This window comes from Caretta caretta, chromosome 6 (assembly GCF_965140235.1).
Source record: "Caretta caretta isolate rCarCar2 chromosome 6, rCarCar1.hap1, whole genome shotgun sequence".
In the NCBI taxonomy this organism is placed as follows: Eukaryota; Metazoa; Chordata; order Testudines; family Cheloniidae; genus Caretta; species Caretta caretta.
Genome location: NC_134211.1, coordinates 24,343,977 through 24,365,827, shown reverse-complemented (window position 1 = coordinate 24,365,827; position 21,851 = coordinate 24,343,977). Strand labels below are relative to the sequence as shown.

Sequence of the window (21,851 nt, the reverse complement as noted above, 5' to 3'; positions counted from 1 at the left end):
CTCCCTCACCCTAGTAACACATCATCCCCATCTCTTTCACTGCCAGTTTGTTCTAATAAAAAGCAGAAATCAAGTCTGAAAAACATCTTGTACAAAACCAGACCCACCGAGCAGTCAAACCGATACATTAGCCAGCGTTTAGTCAGACACGTGCATGCACAAATCCCTTGCTAGTCTGTAAACAAGACAGATTGTTTTCTCGGCTGCTGGAGATGAATTTCATGCTGCTGTGGGAGAACCTTACTCTTCCAGGGTTTCGATGGCGGCGTGGGAGGTACTCGGAAAGGGTAGATTTGCAAGGCTACCCTCGGATGCAACTGCATGGTCCAGCCACCTTCTACTCTGCAAACATTCTAGATGAACTCCAGTATTCGACACCCCCTTGGGCCTGAGCTGCCTTCCATTACACCCGTTTCATGCCAGTGTAACTCCACATGACAACCAACAGTGCCACGCTGACGTGAAACAAGCATAACAGAGTGATGACACATGACATTGCCTTGACTGCTGAGTTTTAAACAGGCTGAATGCTATTCAACACCTAATATATCACAGCTGTAAGAAGCTGGCAGGAAATAGTACCTATTACACTGAGAATTACAAAGGGGTTGAAGTGAGATGCAAGGAAATAATTCCATCCTGGCCTCTTCAGGATAAATAGCAACAGGTGAACTCAAAGAGTCACAGGTTTGGTTTAAATAAGTACCCAGCTGGTTGGATCCAATGCTTTTGGGAACCCCAAGGTAGATCCAGCTCTCTGCCTCCCACACAGATCTCCTTGCCACAGTGTATGCCCCTATGAGATTGTAAAAACCTTGAGAATACCAAAAGGATCTCCTAGTCTTTCCCATCCTTTCAGTCATTCTGAGATTTTACAGCCAGACACGCAGGGAGGGTGTGATTAAAAGAGGCATTCGGCAGCACCCGCAAGCACAGGTTACACTAGATACAGATCTGGTACAATTCAGGATGAGTGGTGGTAAGTCTGATGGGCAGAGAGTGGCCTATAATAGATCAATAACATGGGAAGGCTCGTGAACAAGGAGAGCAGTCATGAAAGCAGGTTGAAGGGACCGAATGAGCAAATGCCATTAGACATCATGTGTGAGCAATCAGCACAGCGAGTGGTGGATAGTGGGGAAAGCCTGGCAGGGTCAGTGCTCCTACCCCCATCTGATCTGAGATAATGGATAGGTATAGGAGCCTGGATGGCAGTGCCAGCATAAGGCTATATTGTTTTTTCTCTCTGCACATTAGTGGGTCTTGCAGCCTAGAAACAAGACGGAAGGTCAGAAGATCATCTCAGCTGTGTGGGTGCTAGAAAATTAAAGATCAGACTTTTATGGGGAGCTGCTTCTGCTTGCTCAGTTGAGAGCCATCAGATGCGAGAGGGTCCTAAACATGCCCTACCAGATCCTCCCAGCATTGTGGTGGGGCAGAACGCTGCAGGAAACCATAGAAGAGAGAATCCAGACTGGAGCTCCTCCCAAAAAAGTATTCATGTCCCTGAACTAGAATAGATAACCCTCATTCTCACTCTTCCTGCTCTAGCTGTGGGGCTGCAAAATTGGATCTAGGAATCCAGGCCCGGGCTGTAACCACCACTGCATATTCTAGCCAGAATCAGAAACAGTGTGGGGGCTGTTGTGAGACAAAGGAGCAGGGATGGAGGTAGAGGGACCATGTGCATTTGGAGAATCTGGGCAGCAAGGCACAGAGAAGGAAAGAGACCCCACATACAGGCCATTTCCCTCCAATCCTTTGCTCCTTCTATGCCCACCCCATGCTTCTAAACAAGGAGAGACACAGTTTAGCTGCTCTGACCTGAACAAAGCCCTCTGTCCTGCAAACTGCCTTGCTTCCTGTGGGACAAGCATTGCAGCACTATGGAAAGGGCTTTTTCCCCCTTCAGGCCCCCCCGCTGCCTGCACACACAGGGAAACATGGAAAGATGGGGCCTTCCCTGCCTTTCATCTCTTAGCTTGTTTGTTTTCTTTGTTCTGGTTTTTAAAGCCTACTGGATGCCCAAACGGAAGGTGGTGGTTGGCTCTTTACAAGAAAGGGTGAAAAACAAGGGACACCAGTACTTTAACAAGACCACAGCAGAGAGTCCCTTATGGCACACACTGCAGGATTTAATAGAAAACTATCCTCTTCCTAGGCATCTTTTGAACCTTCCTATTAAATGTAATTGAGAATTATATCCCCGCTACCAAATTCTTTTTTTAATTGCCAGTAGAAAGGACCTACTTCCCCTGGGTTTTAGAATAATTGCTATAGAAGTACTGCTCATACCAAGCATCCACAATCATGAGACAAGCTCCAAAAAACATCCTGAATTTTTTTTTAAATCTCATGATTTTTAAGCCGAAAAAGGTTTTTTCTTAGCCTTATGGTTTTTTGAGCCTTTAGGGTTCATGCTTTCAAGCTTTTCTCTGCATTCTTGAGGGCTACAAGTTCACTTAAAAAAAAAAAGTCACATAACTCAGAGCTGGGGCTTTGGGAAAACCACCAAATACTGTGAGATTCATAATGAAGTTGTGGGAGCTGGCAACAATGTTCACTGGATGCCTCGCTAATAAATTCGATAAGCTTTTCTTAAAGGGCAGCTGCAGACAATAGAACCGGTCAGGTCCCAGCCTTCAGAAGGAGGGGGAAGACAGGGGCTCACGACGTCGCTTGCTCCCGAGCACTAGCAAAAGTCTACAAAGAGGTAACGGTGATTTAATTCAAATGCTCTGTGTGTATTTACACCACTACATCATGATCAAAGCCAGTACATGCACCTGCACTCGCATTTACCACACTATCTTCAGCAGCCACAATCAACGATGGATCCCAAATGATCAGTGCATGCAAGGTGCATCCTCCTGGCACTGGCAATGCCTAACTTACAGTGGTGGAGCCAAGTGTGCCACTGATTAATATGACCCCAGGAGAGCAGAATCTGGCCTCTTTATACCAGGTAATCTGGAGTAGCTCCCCTGAAGTGAGTGTAGTCACTTCAGATTTACACTTGGTTTAGAGCAGAATCTGGCCCATTGTGCTCAAGGTACTTTACTCAAAGTGAAGACGACACCACTGAATATTTTAGGCCCCAAATGTGATCAAACAGTGCCTCAAAAAGTGTTTGCTTCTATTGAGCTCTGCTGTCTGCATTCAAAAGCCAAGACCCCAGGCTCTGCTATAGCTACTTTGCACCACTCCAGTAGCACAAAGGAGCCAAGAGGTCATCTTAACTGTCTTGTGGAGAATCTCACTAAATGGGGGTATCCCAGATGGCACAGTACCACTGTAGTGACTTTTAAGCTACGTCCCGTCCTAGCACCTAATGCAGGAGGTCACATACAGCGGAAAGAGGCGCTCGCTCTCTGCGCCTATGATCCCCAATGGCTAGAATAGTCCCTCGGAGCTATAGGTAGCCAGCAGTAAATTAGAGCAGCCTGCTCCTATTTATTTTGGAGACTGAGCTAGTCCAGCAGCCAGACCCAAGGTCTTAGGGGCAGGTAAAGGGGGCATAAAATTACCTTTGACCTCCCTCCTGCAAAGAGTACAGCTCTGACAGCCCAGAATCAGGACCTAAATATCTAAATTTAAAACCTCGTTACTCCATCCTCCTAAAGCTAAAAGATGCCAGTAACCAGTGTTTATTTAAGGCTGGATTTGCAACGGGGCCCAAAGGACTGATTCCTATTGACTTTCACTACAGGAGCGACACACATTTGAAAATCCTAAGCACCGCATTGCACACCGCTCCTCCCATCAGCAAAAGGGAGTACAAGTTAATATCACCAAATGGAGCAGAAGGACTGTGATTTGCTATAAAAAGAGTTAGCTGACCACTGGGCTTCCCTGCAGCTGGGCATAACATAGCAGCCTCTCCTCTTCCAGCCCTGCAGCAATCTGTCTCTTCTTGTGACTCAGACCTTCCACCGGGTCACATTTACTCCCACCCCTTCAGGCATAGCATGGAGTCCTGCAAGAACAAGTCTCTATCTGGTCTGCCACCTTCACTTCTGAACTCAGTGCATGAGGACTTCAGGCCTGTAGCAGAGCCAGTTTCCAGGCAACCTAACGAGCACAGCTGGCCTATAGAAAGCTGCCTAATTGGCTACCCTGTCTGAAGAGTCAGCAGCCCAGCAGCAGTAGTTTGGCAGGTGCTTAAAGCATTTGCCTACTGTTGCATTAGCTGCTGGTTGTTCCCAGCCCTGTGTCACTCCAGGTAATCCAGCTCTGATCCTGGACTCAGATTCTGGCTACTAACTCCTGCTTCAACTGCTATTCACTGCTATTCGCATCCCACTCTCAGACACAGTGGGCCAGACATCCTTTTCTCAGGGCTTTCAGTAGTCCACACCCTCTTTTCAAGGGCTATATGCTATCATGCTAGTCTAGGGACCATACGAAAAGCAGTCAAGATTCACTGCACCAGGATCCTTGCTGCAACCTCTCTGGACTTCTTCCTATCAAGCATTTCCCTAGGCTTTCTCCTCACCCTACAAGAGTCTTCTTATTCCCTGACATGCTCTTCACTATCTAAACCATGACTGCAGAGCTTCTCCATACAGTGGCCAAACTTCCTCTGTTTATAGCACCATCCAGCCCCTCCCCAGCTAGGTGCCATCATTAATTAGAGCTGGCTCACCCACAACCAGGTGGGTTAATTGGCATCTCAGACTCACATTAATCCTTTCACCAGCTGTGTGCGGGAGGTACCCCATCACACTTGTCCTTGCAGGGGTGACGTACGTGGAGATCTGAACATCTCTTTGTCTAGCTTCGATTATTTCAGAATGTTCATGACCCTAGAACAATGCTCAAATCTCACGTCAGACCACTGGTCTTATTGGGATTAAAAAAATACTCGAAGAAACGGAGACTGGAACAACCCCTGTTAAGGACACAAGAAAAAAAAATGTTAAGTTTTATCAAACAAAACAGGACAAGATTTTTTTCCCCAAAACTCCTGAAAGGGCATCACAATCAGTGGACAGTAAATGATTTGTCTATTAAAAGCAGAGGTGGGTGGTTTAGTCACTATAAATAATATTTATTGGGAATTTAACTCTCTTTATTCTCCTTGCCAATTGTTCGCAAACCAATCCTGATTTCTCCAGATGGATCTGTAATTTCTGATGAGGATTTTCAAAGGCATCTGTGGGAGTCAGGGAAGTTAGAAATTCCATGGCATTTTGGTGCCTAATTCCCTTAAAGGCTGTCTCCATATTCAAAGGACTTTACTGAAATGTCTGGACAAATCGTTTGCAAGCTGTTCACTTCGACTGTTTGCTATTTGTCATGTGTGATTTGTCACATGATACTGTTTCTGCTCTTTGACTGGATGACTGAAAGCTTTAAAACAAGACAGTAAATAATGATGAATAGCCAAGAAGTCACTTTTAGTTCACTTTTTTGGACAAAACAAACTTGTGTGAATGTTTGTGGTACTTTCTAGATTCATAAACATTTTTTCCCACTATCCAGACGTCATCCAAATATTTAAATAAACCCATAATGAAACTCCGTAGAGAACAGCAGAGCCAAGTCAGACTATTGGTTTGTCAAAATTCTGTTTATTCCATTAGCTGACAATGTCCCTGCAAAAAGGTATTTAACACTGTTCCTTTAAAAGCCGTAATCCAAAAGAAGTCATAATCCATTTTAGAGCTGCCAGACAATACCTGATTTTCTCCTTGCACTCTCCTGTGCAGTTCCATCATCCATATATTGGATGTCAAACCATATGGTCTAAACCTCCTTTTAAAAAACACTTGCCTGAATGGATTGGAGAGGATTTTTAAAACTGATGAGGTTTTAATCGAAACACAAACATTGCAACATTTAGAAGTGAATGGATTTGACTCCAGAAGTGTCAGAGGGAAATGGGAGAGGGTTCAGGAAACAACTAAACCTTTCACCTGTCTCTCTTCACCACCATTGCAAAACCCTCTGTCGAAACACAAGACAAGTTGAGCTGCCATATTTTAAACAAAACACAATGGTTTATTGTACTACACTTCTGACACTGGGAACTCGGAGTCGGAATTTTCAGCCCTCTTGGGGTTTAAAGTATACATACACTGGCTGCCTTGCTATTGCAATGTAGGGGCTTTAGATTTTCTTTTACGATGGCAAAACTAGAGAGCAGCACGAGCTGGAACTTCAAATAAAAAATTCTGAAAAGCTCTGCTATGTTTATCTTCACTTTCCCATCCTGGGGTTTTCACCCACTGGGACCTGAAACAAGTATTTTTTTTTAAATGTGGGTGGGGGGTGTATTTTCTTTTACAGATTTCAGGAAAATTCAAAAGCTGGATTTTGAAGGTTAGCTCTGTATGTTACAAAATGTGTCAGTGTGAGTAATGAGGACAGAAGATCTGCCAGAAGGGTCATGGAACAGAAAGAGCATAGAAGGGGGATGTTGTCCAAGAAGTACATGTGAAATAGGCCTGGGTTTGAAATGCAATACAGGGAGAAGTGAAAGAAAGATCGAGTCATAGATATTGAGTCCAGAAGGACCACTAGGATCATCAAGTCAGCCCTCCTCCAGAAAGAGGCCATAGAAGTCCCATGCAGAAACTCCTGCCATGGAAGCAACTGGTTTTCCTGCTATCTAAGGCCCCCCGCCCCCGGTTCATCAAAGCACTTAAGCACATGTTTAAAGTTAAGCTGAACCTTGGGCCTTAGTGATCATTATTGAGATGAATAACTTGTGGATGAACTAGAAGACCATAGGCCAGATCCTGAGCTGATGTAAACTGATGATACTCCATTGATTTCAGTGGTGCTAAACTGATTTATACTAGCTGAGTATATGGTAGATTATCTTTCAGACAAATTGACTGATTGGCAGGATGGAGAAGATGGGTCCCAGTAGAGATATATGATGAATAGCCTATCATCTATCTGTGCAGTTCAGATTATTCCCGCTTCCTCCCCAAACCTATTTTATTACATATCTTTATGTTAACTACTGGCAAGTGTACACATTTTGCTTGATATTTTAACCCACTTAGCATGAGACTGGGAAAGACAGTTGCCAACTCCGGGCTTCCCATCCAAGTTCTAGTCTCTCTCCCCAGGCTCCTCATCCCACTCTAATGCTGCCCAGGCTCTTTACCCTGCCAGTCCCAGTCATCTCCAATTCCCTCCCCTTCATTTTCCAGTCCCATCAGCCCAGCTCCTCTTCCTGTCTTTTGCCTCCCGCACTGGCTCCCAGTCTTCCTCAGCTTCCTCCAGGCTCTCCAATCCCCACTCTAGTCTTCCCCTCTGCTGCATCCCCCACCAGGTCCAGCTCTTGTCTTCTGCATTTGAGTCTGGCTGTCTCCCCTCCATGTCCAGTAGGGTTCCTGGGCAATCAGAATACAGGAGAGACAGACAGTCTCTCCAGTCACAGTTTCTGTCCTACAGCTGCTGTGAGTACCCGTTGCAGGGAAAGTACTGCTAAACCCCGACAGCTCCAGGATGGAGCATTGTGACAGGGTGCTCTACTCAACAGCGCCCCCTTCTGGTGATTAGCACTGCCAGGCAGATGCCCCTTCCTGCAGTTGCACTTCATCACTCTCTCTCACTCCAGGAGCTGTAGCATCCTCTTTTGCGATACAGCCCTCACGCCAAATCACTAAGTGGTTTCCCCTTTCAAGGTTGAGTCATTCAAAGCCTTTCTGCTCAAGTGGCATCAGTCATCACACCCACCACCCTGACCCTGCCATTCCTGCAGTGACCCCCAGGCAGTCTTCTAGTTCACTGTCCCAAGCCGTACCACTCTGGAACTCAGGTTCCAGTCCAGGGCCCTTTTCCAAGCAGTCAAGGTGTGCAGCTTCTCTAACCTTACTGCTCTCACCCTTGGACTTCTTCCTAACTTACTTTCACCCATTCTAGTCAGACCCCTCTCTCCTGGAGTCCACTGGGGCCTGAGGGATTCCTATCCCTTCTTCCCTCAGGGAAAGCGACTGTCACTCTTCACCTTGCAGCCCTCTTTCAGTTGCTAGTCTCTGCTTCACATAAGCCCTGCCTGTTTCCTCACAGGTGAGCTTGCTTGCAATTACCAGCCCCCTCCTAACCTAAATCTCTCCCCTGTTATCTGCTTCATTGGCTGAGTGGGCCCACCTGGCCTAATTCAACCCCCTCTGGGCCAGTATAGGGAGCCAGCCCCATCACAAATATGCTCAGTGCAGTCAGCACCAAGGAGTTCTGAGGGGATGGAGCATGGGGAGTGCAGGTGGACTTTTTTGGAGAATCTACCTGCCAACCTCTAACAAGTCTTTACTAAGTATATACAAACAGATTTTTGAATACTTATAACTTGGCCAGATGTGCGTAGTTTTTCACAGGAACAGCAAAAGGCTCATTCCTGATATCAGAGTGACACCCCCCCACACACACACTCCAACCAAATGTCAAGCCTCTGCTTCAAAACCTGGAGGTGCTAGAGCTTCTCAATGAAGGGGCTACAAGAATTTTTAACATGGATAAAACAATGCATTTTTCCCTAATCTTGGTCTTGGCTATGGCTGAGCCATTTTTTTTTGAGGAATCTTCCCCAAAAAATTCAAAATGAGGCAGACACCCAGCATGGAAAATTTCAGCACAAATGGTTAAAGTTTGGCAAAGTTCTACGCTTATAATGGGAAGTGTCAGGCAACATGAACTGTAAGCGGTGCTACCAGTTCCATCTGTAATATACAGGGCACCCACTATGTCAATGTGGATTTAGAGCAGCTTTTCCATTCCTAGTAAATAGCTCCATCTTCTTTTCCGTTTGGAAAATATGCTAGTTTTTGTTTGTTTGTTTTTTAAATGACTGACCCTTGTGGAGGGGCACTAATGAATTTGGTCTAAATTATAAGGGGAAAATATTCATGGAAAACTACTTTCCGAACTGAAATGGTTTTCAACTAATCTTTCTACTCTGCAGGATTCACACCTCCCTGATGTTAACATTCTGCAGGCTCCAGTTTCTGACCCAATCCACATGAAATTTTGAGACAGGTTGTCAGATCAATACTAATATATTTTTCAAGTATTTAAAACGGCTCCCAGCCACTTCTTCCTTTGTGCCCTGCAGAGATGCAGAGGGTATGTGTGCCTTAGGACATGGAGAGAAAAAGGAGCTTCGTTTATTACTGGGTAAAAATAAAAGACAATAAATCAAAGGAAATTAAATCCGTTCCAAATATGTTCAAGTAACATTGAAGGCCTGTCTTAAACCACAAAAATCAAAGAAAGTCAGTATTACTGTTGCATCCCTGTCCTTAACTTACCCTGATGTGTTAGGAGTAAGATGAGAGTTTCAGCCTTAACTGTGGATTCCTTGGCTGTCTTGCATTTCCCACTTGATATCACTTTACTACAGTATTTTGTTCGATTTTAGCTCCTCCATGGCTAAAGGTCAGGGCAAGTGACTCGGCAAGACATCTATTCAAACAAACAACAATAATGCTAGCAAGAGGGTACATGACACTTATGGTTTGCATTGGGGGGGGGGAGGAATCCCATTTCCTAGGCATGCTAGGTTACTGCAGGACATATATATGTGTGAAATCTAATTCAGCCCCCAGTGATGAAAATGCCACCCCTACAACCATCTTTAATGGGCTCTGTCAAATTAAGCCCTGGCCTTCTGTAAGTGTGTCTACTTCTTCTGGGCAATGGAGCTGCTCCTGATTTAGAGACGTGCAAGTGAGAGGTGAAACAGGCCCATAAGATCAGAGGCCTGGATTATCCGCTGCCTTACACTATGGGTGAGTCTATCCTTTGAGGTGGGGGCATCACCCCCAGATCAAGGAGACATACCTACTATGCAAACACTGATCGAGCTACTGCACTAAAAATAGAGGGTAGCTGAGGGGCCCATCTGAGTATGTATGGATAGGTAGGTATGTTGGGTGCCTAGCCCTTCCTGGTGTTTATGCGAACCCAGCTGCACTATTTTTAACATGCTAGCTCCATCAGAGCTAGCCTGGGTATGTCTGCTCCAGCTGGAAATTACACCTCCAGCTCCCAGGGTAGACAAACCCTGTATCATCATTTATGCAAATTGAGTATAATATGTTGCCATTCTGATCTGGTGGAGTTTCAGGTGTGAATCACAGCCCTAGGGGCAAGGCGGGAGAGAATCAGGCCCTGGAGAGCAATATGGGATATTTTGATCTACTTCAAATTCCTCCTGTATCTGCAGCGATTCTTCACCTCCCACACTCCACTTTGTGACATGCACATGAGGAACGACTGCCATATTCTACCCCAGAGATGGATGCATTTCAGTTGTGAGCAATCACTGGATAAAAAAAAGTAGATGGTTAAAATATATATGCAGTCTATGAAGTACCTGGGATGAAAGAGGCTATCAAAATGTAGGAAGCATTTTTATAGCTGTATAGCCAACATTATCCCAAGTGACTAATAATTTTGGGGTACCTTTAGAAGGCCCTGATTTTCAGAATGTGCTGAGCACCTAGGAGCTGCTAGGCCAGCCAGGGCTGCTGGAACCCAGTGTGGTCTAGCCCCACCCCCTTCTGGCACCACACCACCCCTACTTCACAGTGGCATGGAGTAACTTTCCCTGTACCTGTCACGGAGTTCTTTATTACAGGGAACTTAAAGCTACCTTCAAGCAGAAGCTGAGAATTGCTTTATGATAGGGGGAGCCGGGGCTGCTGTGTGAAACCAGCTTTAAAAGCCCTTTGCTTCACTGCAGCAGCATAGAGGGACTTACCTGGGGCCGAGGATCTGATGTGTAGATTCTTGGGATTTCCCTGTAGCAGGGGCCAAAAAGCTGGTAGTCTGTGGGGAAAACCCGTAGGCTTGGCAGACCCAGGATGATCACTTAGTCATCGGTAAGGAATCCTGCTAAAAGGAATAAACCGGTTATGTGAACAGTCTTCCCCCAGCACCGCGGCTGGGTGTTTAGCAGGTACTGCCTACGTTCTCCAGGTACTCTGCACTGTTCACCTCATCTTGGAAGATGTGGCTGTTGACAATAATATCTCAGATACTTTATTTTTTATTGCAAGCCCTCCCGCTTTAGAAAGCACTCATAAAGGATCCACTGTGCTCCTGGCAATGTCAGCTCCAAAAACTCATGCCTGTGGCTTAGTGGTACATAGGATGTACCAACACCCCTCCTCCTATCCCCCGCTTCCCATCCCACAGCGTTGGAGAGCTGCTCTGAGTCATGGCAAAATTTTTTCTGCATAGTTTGCTCACTGACGTACAGAAGGGATTTTACCTACTGGAAAACAATTGAGGCAATTCCCCCAGGGTGCCCTGCTGAAAGCATTCGACAACTTGGCGTCTCTGTGATGTCTCTGCGACGTCAGTGACGGATCTGGGGTCAGGTCTGTTTAAGGGGAATTGGAATCCTGTATTCCACAGTGATTCTTCAGACACCAGGGAGAGGTGGTACAGGTTGCGCCTGGGCCAGAGAGGCATGTACATGGGACATGAAATTTGAATCACGTGCAGCATGGGAAGAGCATGGCAAAGAAGTGGCTCAAGGCTTAGTATTCATTGTTCTCACTGTTGCTCACATAGGTATTGAAGTCATTTGTGTTACGGAGCAAGATAATCTAGTCTAGCAGTTAGAGCCGGGGATTGAGAGTCAGGACTCCTGAGTTACAGTCCTGGCTTTGCCATTGACTTGCTCTGTGAAAGTCACTCAGGATCAGATTGTGATATCCTTACTCCCAGCAAGTAGTACCTTACTCCACAAGCAGTTCCATTGACTTCAGTGAGGTTACTCATGCCAGAAGGTACTAGTCAACCTGAGTAAGGGGGGGAGGTCACAGCCCTATCCTTCACCTCGCTGTGCCTCAGTTTACCCTTCTATGACAAGAATACCTACATCACCAGGATGTCGTGCGGCTGTGTTGATGAAAGGTTAAGCTCCTTGTGGAAGGGTAAGAGAAGTGCAAAGTGTTAGTTACCTGGGGTTTGGTGGCACTCACTGTAATTACAGGTTTCAGAGTAGCAGCTGTGTTAGTCTATATTCGCAAAAAGAAAAGGAGTACTTGTGGCACCTTAGAGATTAACAAATTTATCTGAGCATAAGCTTTCGTGAGCTACAGCTCACAGTTGATAGCCAGTTTCAGTTCACAACCTCCTGTTTCACAGGCCCGCATTGGTCATCTCCATGGACATGGACCCTTACGGCAGAACTTGAACGGAAAATACAGGTAGTAGAGAGGAGATGCTTCCGTAAAATCCTGGGCATCTCCTATTTCGACCACGTCACTAATGAAAAGGTCCACAACATCATCACCTGATGCGCTGGGTCATATGAAGACTCCTGATGACCATGAAGTGCAAGCTGAAGTGGTATGGCCATGTAACAAGATCATCTGGCCTATCCAAGATCATCCTCCAGGGGAAGAGAAAAAGAGGTAGACGGAAGAAGAGATGGATTGACAACATAAAAGAGTAGACAGGAATGGACTTCGCGGAGACTCAGCACTGACACACAATCGTCAGGGGTGGAGACAATTGGTTGATTGCTCATCAGTGATGGTGCCCCAATGATCAATGCAGTTATGGGAGTAATGATGATAGCTCAAATGGTTGAAAGATGTGAAAATTTGCCACAGCTATAGTCCTTATTAAAGGGGAATTTGATAGCAGCCTTCAGCTACTGGAAGGGGGATTACAAAGAGGATGGAGCTCTGCTGTTCTTAGTGGTGGCAGATGACAGAACAAGGAGCAATGGTCTCAAATTGCAGTGTGGGAGGCCTAGATTGGATATTAGGAAAAACTATTTCACTAGGAGGGTGGTGAAGCACTGGAATGGGTTACCAAGAGAGATGGTGGAATCTCCATCCTTAGAGGTTTTTAAGGCCTGACTTGACAAAGCCCTGGCTGGGATGATTTAGTTGGGGTTGGTCCTGCTTAGAGCAGGGGGTTGGACTAGATGACCTCCTGAGGTCTCTTTCAACCCTAATCTTTTGTGATTCTATGACTAATATGTATTGAGTGGTGCTGTTGGGCACTATATGGAATGGCTAAATTCTGCCATAGATGCCATCCTGAGGGGCGGTAAAAAGGGGACAGAGTGTCCAGGCAGAATGAGGAGTGACTCAAGCCCTGCATGTGAGCGTGCACCCTGCCGGAGAGACTGGGATCTTACATCCTAGATCTAGCCGAGTGGCTTTTACAACATAGAGGGCAAGATCCTGGCCCCTTTGTGCCACTCTCACAGTGCATGGGGAATGGAAGGGTGGTTCAGTGAGGATTCCCCATGCATCTGAAAACCCAGAGCTGGGCAAAAGCCAGCCTAGCCAGCTCTGGGCTAGCCTGACTTCTCAGTGCAAAGGGAGAGGCTGGAGGTGTGGTCTGAATGCGCAGGGCTCCAGATGGGCCAGTGGTAATCAGGCGTAGTGTAGAACAGCCTGCTCTAGCTTGCTCCAGGGCTCAAAATGGAGGAAGAGCAGAAGGGAATTCCACCTCTATCCGCACCGTAGGTGCACTGAGTGTCTAAGAATCTATTCCGGGTCAGCTGAGAGCATGGCTCCTTAGATGAGCACAGTTGGGTGTGGCTCGCAGTGCCCGCAGAAACTCGGGGGGTGCTGAGTGTGACTCTTGGCGCTAGTGGTCTGCTCATGCATGAGTCATGCTTCATTTTGCCCACCCCGGTACAAGAATTTCAGTGTGCCAGGCCTCGAACGTTCGTCTTTGTGTCAGAAGAAGTGGTAACCAATGGCAGGTCATTGCCAGTCCTCTCCTTCCTCTTCGGCTTTTCCCTTTCATAGATTGATAGATTCATAGATATTAAGGTCAGAAGAGACCATTATGATCATCTAGTCTGACCTCCTGCACAATGCAGGCCACAGAATCTCACCCACCCACTCCTGCGAAAAACCTCTCATCTATGTCTGAGCTATTGAAGTCCTCAAATCCTCTCAGCCTCTCCCCATGTACGCACACCGAGAGGCTGGGGAATCGGAGCTGACACAGATGGTAGGTGTCAAGCAGAGGAGGCCGTAGCATTGGTTTAATTTTAAAAGGAACAGAAAACATACTGGAGTCAGTGGACGCAAGAGCTGAGCCTTGTTTTTGATTTCTCATAGACTGGAGTTACTCTCCCCAGGGAGAACTATCTTTTTTTTTTATATTTTTTTTTATTTTTTTGTTATGCATGTTTTTGTTTGTAAGTTAAAAAGTCCCGGGATTTGCAGTCTTTGAAGCATGGTCGGCCTGCCAGATGGAATCAGTCAGGGCCTTTTCAGTCGGAAATCCTGGGAAGATGAAGCAGGATGAAGATACAGTGTTTTTCTCATTTGCCAGGGAAAGCTCTGCCCCACCCCCCGCAAGTTCAACTGGAGACTGCTGCAGGCCCCCTCAAGTGGTCAGGACGGAGGCAGCAGGAAGCCAAGCAGAGGGCCAGATTCTCCACTGGTGTAATTCAGTGTGGCTCCACTGAAGTCAATGGCATTACACCGATTTACAGCAGCTGAGGATCTGACCCAGATGTTTCTGGTGGTATAAGCTCTAGCTATAAGCAGTGGAGTTTCGTCCACTTACACTGGGCCTGAATTGGCCCTCTCTCTGCCTTGATGCATGCCTTCACCCCTCCCCACTCCCTTCCTGTCTTGAATCAGTCACCTCCTGACTACACTACAGATTCCCTTTCCTGAATTCCTCAAGGACTTCCACGGGGAGAAGAGTCCTCTGTGTTCCACATCTCTGACCGGGCTGTCTCTTCCTTTAACTGGACACCTTCAATTCGCTCCTAAGTCTAGAAATCTTGGCCTCACCTTTCAGCCTAGCTTACCTTTTCCTCTCCATTTCCCTTTGCCTCTCAGCCTGCTCTGAAAGGCTGCCAGAATTCATCCTTCCTTTGCTCCCATGTCGCTGCTACACCCTTCAGTTATCCCGTGATCACTTCCTGTCCAAATTGTTATTTCACAATAGCATCAGCTTACTCTCTCCTCAACCAGCCGTGGAGTGAGACCATCGGCCACTGACTGCAACCTCTGGCATATGAATCACATCCCACTATATACACCCAGGCGTTCAAGTGTTGCTAACGGAAGAGTTCAGACACATTACACTTGGTCTGAAAACCTCCTAGGGGGAGGCCAGGGTCATGTTTACTCACCATTACTCTGTGGATATTCTGATTGCCTCTGCGAAGAGGAAGAGGAAGGAGAGAGGGGACAACCACAGCGTAATACATTGTAATGCACAGTTGAAGGAGCAATTTAAACCATTTACACACGGCAGAATACTGCATGAGCTAGAGGCTTTCAGAAAGAAGTATCTCTGCAGGGCTGGGGCCAACTCAGTGAAGTTTTCTCAGCGTGCAGTAGCGGTCCAAAGACAGGGAGTAAGATGCGCAGCTGTATTTGCAAGGGAATAAACTAGAAAAGGTATAGCTTTCAACATGGCCAAATCTTGAGAGGGAAAGAGCATCTGCAATTCCCAATTATTATTTATATTACACTAGTGTTTAGAGGGCCTAAGCAAAATCAGGGCCCCATTGTGCTAGGCACAGTATATACACATAGTGAGCTTGTTTGTGCCCCAAAGATCTTATAGTCTAAATAGGCAAAGGGCAGGAGGGGAAACCGAGGCACAGAATGATGACATGACTCGCAGCAGGTCAGTAGCAGGGTTGGGAATAGAATGCAGGTGTCTTGAGTTCCACTCCAGTGCCTATCCACTGACCACGCTGCTCCTCTAAAGGGAGCAGAAGTTTGGCTGAGTAAACAGTGAGTATGGCCCTCAGGACTCGGCCCCCAGAGGTTAAACTGTGGAGCTCACGGCTTTAAGATATTGTTGAGGCGAAATATTGTAAGAAGATTCAGAAAGGACTGGGGTTTTAAACGAAGAAGAACATAGGGCAGTAGATTGGAAAGCCCATCTCCAATGGTTGGAATTTCAGGAACAAAAATGGAAGCCAGCCAGGTGACAACTAGGCTGGAAAACCAGGCTGATAATCTACATTTGCTAGGATAAAAACTAGCGGGGCGAGCGGTGGTCATGTGCTGAAGCATACGCTCATTGCCAGGAAGCGCTCAGAAAGAATTCTCCTCTCAAAGGTTGTGTAACTGGCAAGGTAACTTGACCAGCTTCCCCTTCCTTTAACGTATGAGGTGCAGCTTATAGTGTGTGTGTGTTACGGGGAGGGGCGCTCTATACCAGAAGAGAAGACCATTGCTGTGTCCTAGTGTGAGAGTGCCCATGTCCTTATGCAGAGGAGTAGGGTCTTAAACTCAAGAGAAATAGAGTCGTAACAAATACAACATGGAAAACATGAATCAGGTTCTCTGTTCCCATGGCAATTTCCCTGGGCAAGACGTCTCCTTCTGCAGCTGGGCTGAGATCACGAGGTCACCTCTCTTGAATCAGGAGCAGCTAAGACCTTAACAGGCAGATGGGTTAATATTCAGTCAGCCTCTCCTTCCACCCCTGTCTGACCCTGGGGTCACCTGTATCCCTACGTCTCTCTCTCAGTGCTGCCAAACAAATGGTGGCACAAAGAGAGTGGGGCTGGTTACCCATATTTATGAATGTCTCCCCTCTGATGCCCCACCTACACCGCCAGGTGGATGATTCCCCAACAGTGTTTCTGTAGAGTGACACTGCCCTCCTGTGGCTAAACAGAGCTGCTGCCAGCTAAGGATCCCAAAGGATAAAAGGTTTCAGAGTAACAGCCGTGTTAGTCTGTATTCGCAAAAAGAAAAGGAGTACTTGTGGCACCTTAGAGACTAACCAATTTATTTGAGCATGAGCTTTCGTGAGCTACAGCATCCGATGAAGTGAGCTGTAGCTCACGAAAGCTCATGCTCAAATAAATTGGTTAGTCTCTAAGGTGCCACAAGTACTCCTTTTCTTTTTGCAAAGGATAAAAGTCACCTGTTTTCCCCACAGACTAGACAACAGTCAAGGTCAAAGAGCATGACCCTGCTCCTCCACTCCCAAATGCACACCATACCTGCAGTGAGAATCCACATGGACCTGCTATCAAAATGGCAATGTGGAAATCATTAAGCATCAGGAATGTCTTTTTAAAATCCCTATTTCTCATGCCTAGGATACTTAACAGCAGAACAGTATTGATCTCCCTTTTGCCACTAAGGCCATGAAATGTCTCATTTTTATGGGCCAAGAGATTCCTCTCAAATTCCATCTTCCTCGCTGCCGACTTGCAAATACACTTATGGTGCCACGGACTGGGCTTGTCTTTGGACTTGTCTTTTAAAGCCTAATCCCCATTCTGAGGGTGGACAACAGTCTTAAGGCACAAAGCAGCTTGTACATGGGGAGAGCAGAGTGCCAGAGTGCCTTGACTGTCCTCCTCCTTAATATAGAGGTGTTCTGTGCAGAGAACACAAGTCTCAGCGGGTAACGAACACCACTTGTGCTGGAACAGAACAGAACCGCCTGCTGGGATCTGCAGGGCCACAGCTTCGGATGGAAAACAGGGGCAGAACCTCGATGGAATGATGGCAGTTTACACTAGCTGAGGATCTAGCCCTGAAGGGTTGTGTTCTACTCCACTTTGTGCACATTAAGGGCTCCTGGGAAGCTGCCAGCATGGCCCAGGGCTGGGCAGAATGTGTTAGAATGACAACTGGTACGGAGGTGTGGGGGGTATGAAACCAAGGAAACAGTCCCGTTTACAAGCCAAAAAGTAAGAGCATGTAGCATAGTCCAAGGTCCAGTGTGTTTTCCTTCGAAGTCACTTAGACTTGGCTTCCCGACTGCTCTAAAGTAAACAATGGAGAGAGACACAAAGAAAGTGGGCAGGCTTCACAGAGGTTATAAAAATATCATTTGTATAATTAGATTGAGTCAAAACGCATGACTCTCTGGTTGGAAGGGAGGCTTGTTTTTCTCTCATTTCTTTTTCTCCTCTGCCTTTTTTTCCCCCCAATAAAAATCTGGATAAACAAAAGCCCTGGGATATTAGAAGGTTGTTTCCATATTGTTTCTAAAGCAAAACAACAAGAAGAAGAAAGAGTATATGTGTTTGGTTTTGTGTTGAATGTTTTTCTGGGTGCATATGTGCCATTCTCACCCTCTGTGCTGCACCCAGTATTTTTCTTCCCTTCCTGTCTCAAAATGAGGTGTTGCTGTGGGTTGTTAAACATTCACCCACTTCCACCCCAGAGGCAGCTGCATGTTATTGAAGCACAAAGTGAATCTTTCATAGTTTATATATCAGTTTGCTAACCTTGGCTTCAATTCCCAGCTCTGCCACAGACTTCAATGTGACCCAGGGCAAGTCACTTAGTCTCTCTCTAAAGATGGGAAACTGAGACACCATGGGGATAAAAATACACCCTTTGCCCCAGTCTTTGTTGTGACTGTTTAGATCATGAGCTCTACGAAATAAGTATTGTACCTTACTATGTGTATGAACAGTGCCTGGTAGCATCCCCCACCACCACCACCACACACATGGTAAAATACTCTGCAATCTTTCAGGATGGAAAGCACCAAGACTGCAAACCCTAAGTATTCCAAAATCATGGGTCAAACCCTAAAATTCATGAGATTGGCTTAAAAATCATGAGGTTTATGAACAAAAACTTGGAGGGTTCTTTTTATTGTCCCTCTGGATTTTGACCCCTTAGGGTTCCCATTTTCAAACTTTTCTCCACAATCAAGAGGGTAAGAAACTTATTTTAAAGTAATAAATATATAAATAGTCTCACATAATCACAAAAAGAAAAGGAGGACTTGTGGCACCTTAGAGACTAACCAATTTATTTGAGCATAAGCTTTTGTGAGCTACAGCTCACAGATGAAGTGAGCTGTAGCTCATGAAAGCTTATGCTCAAATAAATTGGTTAGTCTCTAAGGTGCCACAAGTCCTCCTTTTCTTTTTGCGAATACAGACTAACATGGCTGCTACTCTGAAACCTGTCACATAATCACATGAATCGAGGAGCTGGGTCTTAAATAAAATCATGTGATTTGCGATAAAATTGTGAGAGCTGATTCATACAGTATGAATAGCAGTTGATAACTCTCTTCCCCAGCTGCCTGCTCTGTTTATATCTTCTCAGTAGATTTTTAAAATAGGTTGTTGTATGACTTTGCTTCTCTGTGGACCAAGCTACACCCCCTCTAAAAGAGAGGGGACAAACCAACCAGGAATGGTGCTACTTTTTCCATATATCTTCCTATGCTGTGACCTTGGAGCACATTCCTATTTAAGTCTGTTTGCAGTAGGGTAGTTAGTCCTCTTATTGATCCCTCTATTTTTTTGTTTTGGGGGAACCTCAAGAAGGAACAGTTTTATAAGTCCACACTAGGCAGTGGGCAATGCACAGAATCAGAATGGTTTCGATAACAAGGCCTTGAGTACATGATAACAGGTTTTTGCATTTCAGATCCTAAAATTTTGTTTGGGGGAGTTCCACCTTACTGAGGCCCTATCTGTCTCCTTCTGCCATCCAGGCCCTTGGGAATATTCATCCTTTCTTTGTAAATTTTAACTGTATTGTTGATGATTTTGTGCCAGATCCCATTTATATTAGCTAAGGTTAGTTAGGGGCTCCATCCCAGGCAATCCAGAAGAGAAACAGTGGAACTGAATTGCAATAATAGTGAATTCCAAGGAGATTCGTTCTCCGTTCTGGATTACCCACTACTGAGACGACAAAACCAGGAGGCTGGTAATGATGAACTGCTGGGCAAGTAGCCATCCCTCTCAATTGCTGTTATGACAATGGGTTTGGGCAGCAATTATGTTAAGTGTGAAGGAGATTAGCCCTCAGGCCAGCTCTGGAGTTCTTTTAAAACCTCCCTTTTTTCAGCCCCTCGCAGATAAGGAAAAAAAACTGATCTTGTGAGCTGTAGCTCACGAAAGCTTATGCTCAAATTAACTGGTTAGTCTCTAAGGTGCCACAAGTACTCCTTTTCTTTTTGCAAATACAGACTAACACGGCTGTTACTCTGAAACCTACAACAGACTTGTTATCCTACTTCTGCAGTCACAATGGCTAAAATTCTTTCTAGTATAGTACTAGAGAACAGCGATCGCGCCTAACACTGCTCCAAAATACCACTGGGCGACACTCTTTTGTGTAGTGCTAACGAGTAAGAAGGCCTGACAAAGGAGAGAAACATAGTTCATGCTAGCAACTGTATCTACAGACACATCTCTTTGCTGCCCTCTACAGAGGAAATCAGGTAAAGCCAAAGGGGTGAAACACTGGCTCAAAGTATTCAAGTAACAGGCAGCTTAGCCAGTCTCAGAGGTGCTAATCCAAGGAAAATATGAAATAAAAGTCAATGGATCAGAGTGGAAAGTGTTACAGCCGTCAAATAGGCTGTTCCAATACCTCTACCCACAGGTATGTTTGAAGGGGCAGGGGGGTGAGAAGGAGAGAGAGAGCTCTGTGTTGAAAATTAAGGTTGGGGTTTTTTGCATAAATCCCACCCATCACCACAGCAGCCATAGAGCTGCCCAGTTTGTAGAGCCCTGAGGCTCAAGGAGGAGATGACCGAGGAGGAAGTTAAAACAACTGCATGGCCCATTACACACACCAGATCAGCTTGTATAAGGCCTTGTATAGATCGTTGTCACAGGGCAAGGAACAGTGACCTCAGCCCATTGCAAGGTCACCATCCCAGCCGCTCCTAACACAGGATAATACCTCCCCCTGATACGGCACCTTTCACTTGAGGACACCCCTCCCAACCTGCCAACGTGTGACACAAACCACCGAGTTGGGACAAGGGACTGAAACGCGTGAAACCTGTGTGTTGTTACACACCACAACTGACAGATTAGAAAGATTTTTTTTTTTAAAGAATAAAACCTATTTTTAAGGCTCTCTCACTGTGTAAATCAACTACACCAATTTTGCAACCTATAACATCCTCCCACATACAATGAACCTGCCATAAGCTTCAACCAGTTCAATTGCTCCCCCTTAAAGCGCTCCCTCCTCCCCCAACCCACACGTATGTTAAGATGCCTGGGGAACCCCCAGAACAATCTACCAAGAGTCTGAGGCAAGCAGAGATGGGGACTCCTCTGCTAGGAAAAGGAATTTCACAAGCAGAGCAGACCTGTGTGTGTGTGTATGCAGCAAGGAAGCTGTATTAGTACTGGAATAGAAGCAGTTCAATGGATCACGATCCTGGTGCATACACAGAGCTAATACAACTAAGGACTAAGATGCATTAGCTGGGATGTGTGAAGAAACTGGAACAGCAAGGGAGTTAGCAGGTGGCAGAGCTGTGGTGAGGAAGATCTCACAGCACCTGTCTGCACCATCCATGGGTTTAGCGATTGCTATCAGTCACTTCTGATTAAAAGCGCTAAAATACATCAAATTCATCCCTTCTCTTTTAAAAATCCAAGGCTGGCTAATTGAGCCTGAGTTCTTGTGTTGAGTTCATCCCTTCCGATGCCGGTGAGAGATGAAACCAGAACCTGGAACTCCACAGCTGAAAGCTGGGCATGATGGTTAGACTCCAAATCCCTAAGAAATCCTTTGTGGATGCAGAGACGTCACAGCTGAGGTGGGTTTTACCCAGTTTGTGGAGGCAGCCTCTGGTTGTTATTAGCTGTATTGAGGTATGGAGGACAAGAAGGCAACAAGCCAGAACCAACTGCAAAATGTAGTGAGCACACACTTGTGTCTGGTCTTCATTAATTTTAATGTGTGTGTGTGCGCATGAGTTTACATACGTATGCGTGGGACAGATGGGCCTGTACCAAAACCCTGGCTTCAAACTCCCCCACATTTGATAGGATGGGTGGATGTGAGGGAGAAGATTTGAACCTGGATCTTGAATTTTGCAGCATGGTCCCAACTGTAGTGTGAATGACTGGTTCTCTCAGAAAGAAAGTGAGAGAGAGGGAAAGTGGGTGGGATGTACATGAGTAAATG

The 21,851-nt window shown here is 45.9% G+C and overlaps 1 long non-coding RNA gene across 4 annotated transcripts in view; it reads right to left on the bottom strand.

Moving 5' to 3' along the window:
- LOC125639224 (uncharacterized) overlaps window positions 1–10,847 on the bottom strand; it is an 81,295-nt gene extending 70,448 nt beyond the window's left edge. For 3 of the 4 annotated variants that reach the window (XR_012668866.1, XR_012668865.1, XR_012668867.1), the window contains exons 1-2: window positions 10,718–10,847; window positions 9,264–9,417 (exon numbers count right to left, since the gene is read on the bottom strand). This is a non-coding gene — a long non-coding RNA (uncharacterized LOC125639224). Of the gene's footprint in view, window positions 1–2,729; window positions 4,892–9,263; window positions 9,418–10,717 lie in introns of those variants that run through there. The other variant, XR_012668864.1, reaches the window with a different exon arrangement.
- Between the last annotated feature and the right edge of the window lie 11,004 nt (window positions 10,848–21,851).